General features: G+C 35.4%; 1 pseudogene; it reads left to right on the forward strand.

Annotated features, from left to right (window-relative positions):
* The first annotated feature begins 6519 nt into the window (after positions 1-6519).
* Positions 6520-7383, forward strand: LOC141505359 (small ribosomal subunit protein uS2-like; annotated as a pseudogene).
* The last annotated feature ends 973 nt before the right edge of the window (positions 7384-8356 follow it).

Consider the following 8356-nt stretch of genomic DNA (forward strand, 5'->3'; position numbering starts at 1 on the left):
CATCCCTTGAGTCTTTGCTCTTCCATGTCCCTGTAGAAGAAAAACTTGATTACAGATAAATTAGTCAATAAAACAATAATGCCAAATATCCTGGATATAGTCTTGACAGATTCTATAAGACATTAACTCCTATATAGTCAGACTTTCTACTGAATATGGGATATTCAGTATCACTATAATAATCCTAACAACTTGTTAAAAACTTTTCAGTTTTACTGTTTCATATTCTGATACACTTATTGATCCACATATAAATTAGTTTACTAAATATATTAATATATAATGCAACAATATATAAACATATTTACATTTTTCATCTTATTTACTTCATGCATATTTCATTTGACAATTAAAAATAAAAGACATTTGATGTATTTTAGTCATAATTTTTTGTAACTGTAAAATTTGATTCTTATGCATAAAATAAATATATAAGCATAATAAGTCCACAAAACTTCTCTTATTTAACTTTGTATCCTTTCCCTCTTCCAGCGCCATGCTCTGCAATACAGTAGGTATGCAATAAATTATTGTTTAATTATATTATATTAATAATAATAATATTAACAATCACTAGCATTTATGTAATACTTTAAGTTTTACAAAGTGTCTTAAAAAATAAGATCCCATTTGATCCTCACAACAATCCAGGAAGATAGTTGCTATTATAATATTCATTTTATAGATAAAGAAACTGAGGCAGATAGCGGCAACCTAACTTTCCCAGGGTCACACAGAAGTGTCTAAGGAAACTGGATTTAAATTGACTTCTTTCTGACTCCAGGTCTCCTACTGTCACCAAGGTTGAAGCCAATTCATGTATTCTTTATTTCCAAATAACAAAGTTTTAATCTCTCTCAAAATATTAATTACATACAGCTCATTCCTTGGAAGAATGGATGGCAATTGCCATGTTCATCATTCTGATTTTCTTCTTTCTTCACTTTTAATATTAAATTGACTGGAAAGCTCTTCTTTCCTCCTTAAGAATGAAAAAGGTCAGTAACTAAAATTTTAAATTGCTTTACTCAAAAAAGACCTCCAAAAAACCCTGAAGTCAACTAATCTGACCCATGGAAATATAAGAATTGAACTACAGAGAAGAGTACCCTTCATTTTTATTAGGATGTGGTTCTCATAGACAACCAGCTGTGTGATTTTGGCCAATTTGCTCAGCTTTTCCGAGTCTTAAAAATGAAAGACCTTGGATCTCCAAGATATTAATCCATTTGGGGTATCTCTCCTCCTCCCAGATTCTGATGACTACAGTAACTCCTTCTGCCTTGTTTTTCTCTGCCAAGAGAAAATAGAATTTTTTTTTTGTTATTAAAGATTTTATTTATTTTGAATGTTACAGTTTTTCCCCTAATCTTACTTCCCTCCCCCACCCCCACAGAAGACAATTTGTCAGTCTTTACATTGTTTCCATTGATCCAAATTGAGTGTGATGAGAGAGAAATCATAAGATAGAATTCTTTAAATAAAATTGAATTATGAAAGAATATTCAAACACCAGAGTTCTGCTACTTGCTATTCAAATCACCATGAATAAGACATTTTATTTCTCTAAGCCTATCAAATGAAGAGGTTGAACCCACTGTCTTCTAAGTTCCCTTTCAGTCCTAGATTCTAGGTTAAACATCTAAGTTAACTGTCATTTTCTTCTCCAGGTCTTCTTAGCCACTGAGACACTGCCACCTTCAGGAAAGACATGGATTCCACCAGTAGGTCCTCATGAAGAGAATTTGTTACTAACCATCTAACTCATCATTTAGCTCAATCAAGATCTTATTAAGAAAGACTCTTTTCTCATAAAAAGTTAAAATATACTTCTATGCATATTTGCTTTTCTCTGGATTGGTTTTTGTTCTGAACAGCCAGATACCATAAAACCATAACCTCTGTTAGGTTCCATAGAAATAAACACCAAATAGGAATATACTAATATCAAAATGAAAAGATTTTACTATTACTAGTGATGAGGAGGTAGATTAAAAAGTTGAGAAAACAAACTCCAAAACACTGTTTGTATTCCAGTGAGAGAATATAATTAAAAAAGCTGAGGTACTCTGATTCTTCCAATAAAAAAACCCCCAAACCAACAACAAACCACTGAAAACCAATTTTCAAACTTTAACAAGAAACAGCAGATGTTCTTTAAACTTTCTTAATTTGAGGTTTTGGAAAGAGAATGCATTCTTTCTTTACTCTCTGTTTCCTTTTTCATTACTTTTCTTGTATTTAAATCCACTCCTCTCAAATATATTCTAGGATGTATCTTGCTTTTCTCTTTTTATTTCCACTTGCTTCTTAATCGACTATTGTGCAATTTTATTACTATTCCTCTTTCTTCCTTCCCCCAACTCATTTCCCTTTTTTTTTTATTGTATTCACATTCCAGGAGAAATTTATAGTTCCTTAATTCTTAAAGCTTTCAAATATTTTACATATTCCTTCTCTCCTATCCTCTCAATGTTAAAAAAAATTTTTTTCCTAATCATTTTATAGAACTCTGATGCAAAGAAGAAACTGTGGATATATGACTTTTCTAAAAATATGAATGCTTACTGTTTGTTTTTATTTTCCTTTCCTTCAATGTCAATCAACAAACCTCACTGCAATTTCTTTTCAAGTAATTAATAATCAGTTAGTTTTCACAGATGATAGAGTACAAGTCTGCAGTCAAGAAGATCTGAGTTCAAATCCCACCTCAGACTAACACTGTGCCTGGCAAGTCACTTAACCTTTCTCAATCTCAGTTTCTATACCTATAAAATGAAAATAATAATAGCACCTCCTTCCCAAGACTATTGTGAAGATAAAATGAGATAATATTGTAAATCATTTACAAATCTTAAAGCTACATGTATATGCTAGCTATTAGTATTATTGCTGTCATTGTATTCAAAAACAAGTGATTCTTTGTCCTGAAATTGTATCATATTGTTGAATTGCTAGAAGTCATGCAGTACTATATTTTCTAAAGAACTAAAAATTAGTGTCACTTAAAGAAAGATGAAAAGGCATATGGCAGGTATCAACAGATTACAATATGTGACAAACAGTTTCAAAGATGAATTAATCTAAAATATGTCATTAAAGAAATATATGTATGAAACAGAAGATGGGTTGGCCATATGGCAAAAGTGTGGGATTACTAATAGATAGATTGAAAGACACATGGGCATCCTCATAATGCTGAGAGAAAGCAAATGAAATCTTTAGTACATTGTGTGGATTCCCTATGGTAAACTATGGAAGGACATGGACAAGAGTCATGCAGGATGGACAGACATGGATGGGTTAAGATTTGCATTGTTGGGGGGTGGCTAGGTGGCACAGTGGATAGAGCACCGGCCCTGGAGTCAGGAGTACCTGAGTTCAAATTTGGCCTCAGACACTTATTAATTACCTAGCTGTGTGATCTTGAGCAAGCCCATTGCCTTGCAAAAAAAAAATGATATGCATTATTGGAAGAAAACATAAACATCTAAGCTAGTGAGATTACAGATATGTATGAAGTTTTATTGTCTATGGAAGGAAAAGTAAAACATGGAAATCATATCAATAGTTCACAATTCACCATTACTTTTCTTAGAGCAACCTTTTTGGAATAAGTAGTTCAAGTATATTATCCTCATTTTACAAATCAGCATAAGATTCAGAGAGATTAAGAGAGAACCCACAGTCACAAAGTGAAGGGCTATTCCTGGTCACATGAGCAACAAGATAGAAGACTAATGTTTTCTCTGATCCTCATTACCTTGCAATGCTCTCCAAAACTAGAATTATGCAATAAAAATAAAACAACTGCAGCTATCTCCATGATACCAAGAATCCAAAAGAATCCAAATGAACTGAAGCCAATCCTGAATGTACTCAGTAGCCTTCCCTCACTTCCCATGCTACCAGCAAATAGTAAGGCTATATTAGCCAACCCAAAGACCTGACACAAAGAACTTGCAAAAATATTCAATCTCACACTCAGTTGTCCCCTCCCCCACCTTCTTTCCAACACTTTGGAGACCCTGCAGGCTGCGGAAGTTTGCTCAGGTTGTGACAGACAGATAGCACCATGGCAACCCTGCAGGAACAGAAGCTTGCTGGGAGGCGCAGACTCATAGCCAGCATCAAGGTGGACAGTGGACAGCAAAAAATCTCTATAGCTAGCAGAACAGAGGAGAAGGCGCAGGACATGTGACTGGGCTAGTCAATACCATACCCCAAACACCCACCTCCCAAAGTCTCAAAGACCCAAACTCCCAAAAATCAACTCTTTAGGGTCAGTATGACAAACCTCTGTGTAGCCGGTGCTAGACCAGAGAATTGAAAAGTAAAGGGAGCAAAACAAGACCCCAAGACAGGACACTGTGTTGGGGGAGTAGGAGAGAGAAGAAGAGAATATGCAGCATATTTTGAGGTAAAGATGTCAGAATCCAGTTAGCACTAGTTCTGTCTCACCAAGTCTCTTGCGGGTAGAGACCTAGACTAACAAACAAAGGGAAGTTAAGAGATTTTGAATCTGGTGCCCATAGAAACCATCCTTAGAGGGGAGAGAGTCAAGATCAGAAAGTGAGCAACAGAGGAAAATAGGAGGGGAAAAAGAAGAAAATTGCCAAAGATTTCAAGAAGAAAAATCAAAAACCTTGAACATAAGAAATAAATCAATAGGAAAAACATTAACAACAAAAGAAAATATGACCTCCAGAGTTAATAAATAAGTTCAAGCATCTATGAATAAAAACTTCAAAAGAAAGGAAAATGATCCAACATTAGATAAAGCAGAGGACTTTGTGGAATATGAAGAAAAAATGGAACTACAATATGCTGTTCCTGAGTGTCTCAACAGAGAAATGAGAACTATGAGAACAGAATTTGTGACTTGTACAACAAAAACAATGAGCAGAATAGAAATACTGGATTCTGCCAAGGCAAATCTCACCAAAGGAAAAGTAAAGATCAATATATTGGAAATATAAATATACAGATGTTAAAGACAATCTAGAAGAAGAGAAGTTAAAAAAAGATAGCATCAAAAGAAAATTTGTTCATTATTCAAACAAAGCATACTGATCTCAATGATAGGTTGTATGGAGAAAATCTAAAGATCATAGGGCTCCCAGAAGAATATGACAAGATGAAAAATGTTAACACCCCACCCAGTGCAAGAAATTGCCTAGAAATTTTGAACAAAGAAAATAGAAAACCAATTAAAATAATTCATAGTTCACCTCTAAGAAAACAAAAATATTAACAACCCACTGCTGCAAACTTCAAGACACACTGTAGCTAAATTTAACAATTCCATTCAAAAACAAGTTTTGCAAACCATCAGGAGAAAGACTTAAATGCAAAGGAAAGGATAATTGAAAAACACAAGACTATTTGGTAACCACTGGAAAATGTTGGAAGGAATGAAATACTGTGTTCTGAAGAACAATGAAGATTAAAATGCAATTCAGAGTGACCTACCCTTCAAATCTGAGCTTAACTATGATAAAAAGGATGTTCAGCAAAAAAGTTAGTTGAAGCATTATTAGAAAGAAAACAAAAATTGAAGAGATTATTTGCTTTTCAAACATCCCAAGCAAGAGAAATACAAAAGTGAATAAATGCATCACCCAAAGAGAGCAACAGCAACAGAATGACAACTCAGAGACCAATGAGACTTCTTTCTAAAAGACACAAAAGACATGGCTGAAAGTAGAAGCCCATTGGAAGAACTAATAAGCAAAAGCTCAAAGGGAACCAGTAACAAATGGAAGGAAAGAAGGGTGAGGAGAAGAGAGTCCGTGGGAATAAGGTCACTTTAAAAAACATTAAGCTACAGTAACTGAAGAAATATAATACTTTATTTACAGCAGAATAGAAAGAAAAACATAACTTGAAAAAATGCAGTATTAGAGACAGATGGAAGAAAACAGAAACCTAACTCTAAACTTTAAATGTGAATGGATGAAACAGTCAAAAAAATATGGAAAAAGTAACAGATCGGCTTATAAAACAAAGTACTACAGTCTGTTGCTTACAAGAAATATACATAAGAAATAAAGGCACATACAAAATAAAACTGAGCAGAATAGAAAAAATTTATTATGCCTTAGGTGAATCATAAGAAAGTAGGTGTCATTATGCTACCTGATAAAGCAAAAGGAAAAATTCAAATAAAATTTAAAAATCAAGACAAGAAAATTATATTATCATAAAAGGAACTTTAGACAACAAACCAATATCAGTAATAAACTCATATGCTTCAAATGCCTTAGCATATAAAGAAAATATTATCTGAGATATAAGAAGACATAGAAAGTAACACAATAGTGATAGGAAATTTCAATATTCTTCTCTCGGATTTGGATAAATCTAAAAACTAGAAAAACAAAAGGGTTATGTGGAATTGAACAAATGGCTGAAGAAACTAGAGTTAAAAGATTATGACACTTTTTTCCGAGCTGCCCAGAAGAGGGGTCCATACAGCGTTCACGGTTTCCATCGTAACTTTCAAGGGAAACTTTCACAATGTCCTGAACCCTGGATGTCTTGCAGATGAAGGAGGAGGATGTCCTCAAATTCCTCGCTGTGGGCACCCATTTGGGTGGCACCAATTTGGACTTCCAGATGGAACAATATATCTACAAAAGGAAGAGTGACAGCATCTATATCATTAATTTGAAGAGAACTTGGGAAAAGCTTCTGCTGGCAGCTCGTGCCATTGTTGCCATTGAAAATCCAGCTGATGTTAGTGTCATCTCATCCAGGAACACTGGCCAGAGAGCTGTTCTGAAATTTGCTGCTGCCACTGACACCACACCTATTGCTGGACGCTTCACCCCGGGCACCTTCACTAACCAGATCCAGGCAGCTTTCAGGGAGCCTCGCCTCTTGGTGGTCACTGATCCTCATGCAGATCATCAGCCTTTGACTGAAGCATCATATGTTAACCTTCCAACCATTGCACTGTGCAACACAGACTCCCCACTTCGCTATGTGGACATTGCCATTCCATGTAACAACAAGGGAGCTCACTCAGTGGGTCTGATGTGGTGGATGCTGGCCCGAGAAGTCCTCCGGATGCGTGGTACCATCTCCTGTGAGCACCCATGGGAGGTCATGCCTGATGTTTACTTCTACAGAGATCCAGAGGACATTGAAAAGGAAGAGCAGGCCGCAGCTGAGAAGGCAGTGACAAAGGAGGAATTTCAGGGTGAATGGACTGCACCTGCCCCAGAATTCATGCTGCTCAACCAGAGGTGGCTGATTGGTCTGAGGGCATCCAGGTGCTATCTGTGCCCATTCAGCAGTTCCCTACTGAAGACTGGAGTGCTCAGCTGGCTACTGAGGACTGGTCTGCAGCTCCTACTGCTCAGGCCACTGAATGGGTAGGAACTACCACAGAGTGGTCCTAAGTTTTACCCAGATGCTCTAATAGTGTTGGAAAAATGCGGATGGAAAATAAGCATTGGTTTCTTAACAAAAAAAAAAAAAAAAAAAAGATTATGACATCTTCTAAATGGTATTGCAAAAGAATCCATATTTTTTCTCAGCACCATATGGGGCATTTACAAAAGATGACCAAGTTCTAGGGCACAGAGATACTACAAACAAATATAAAAAGGTAGAAATAATTAATACATCTTTTACAGACTATAATACAATAGAAATGTGATTGTTTCAGGGACCACAAACAAAAGATATAGATTAAAAATGAACCATTCAATAAGGAGTAAATCAAAGAATGAACCATAGAACAATAACTACATAAAAGAAATTGATAACATTGACACAGTATAACAAAATTTCTAGGATGTAGCTAAAGTAATCTTCAAAGGAAAAATCATATTCCTACAAACAAGAAAATGATAGAACTATAGTTTGAACCCAGATTGTTGACTCTAAATTGAAATATATTTCATATGTTTTACAGATGAGGATTAAAATCAACCAGTTTGTGACCTTGGGCAAGTCATTTAATTCCCCATTGCCTTGCAAAAAAACCCAACAACAACTGATTTTTACCACATGTCATTTTGAAGCAGGGCACAGGGAAATGGCCATGTTCAATTTGAAACAGCTGATTTCCTTTGGGACAGGAAAATTACTATCTTTGTCACTCCTTGTCTGCTCCTATGGAGAATACCTGGAGCCAGGTGCTAAATCCAAGCACCACCCAAGTCCAACCCACTAAGGAAATATATTTAAATATAGTATAAATATATTAAATATTTAGTATAATATCAGGCCTGGAATATATTTAAGTAGGATCTTTCAGAATATGGCCACTTTAAGCTAGAACCATGATATCTTGGCCTTTGCTGCTGGAGCTATATGGACTCTTCTTTCCTAGGTCTGTATTGTT

This window comes from Macrotis lagotis, chromosome 1 (genome assembly GCF_037893015.1).
Source record: "Macrotis lagotis isolate mMagLag1 chromosome 1, bilby.v1.9.chrom.fasta, whole genome shotgun sequence".
In the NCBI taxonomy this organism is placed as follows: Eukaryota; Metazoa; Chordata; class Mammalia; order Peramelemorphia; family Peramelidae; genus Macrotis; species Macrotis lagotis.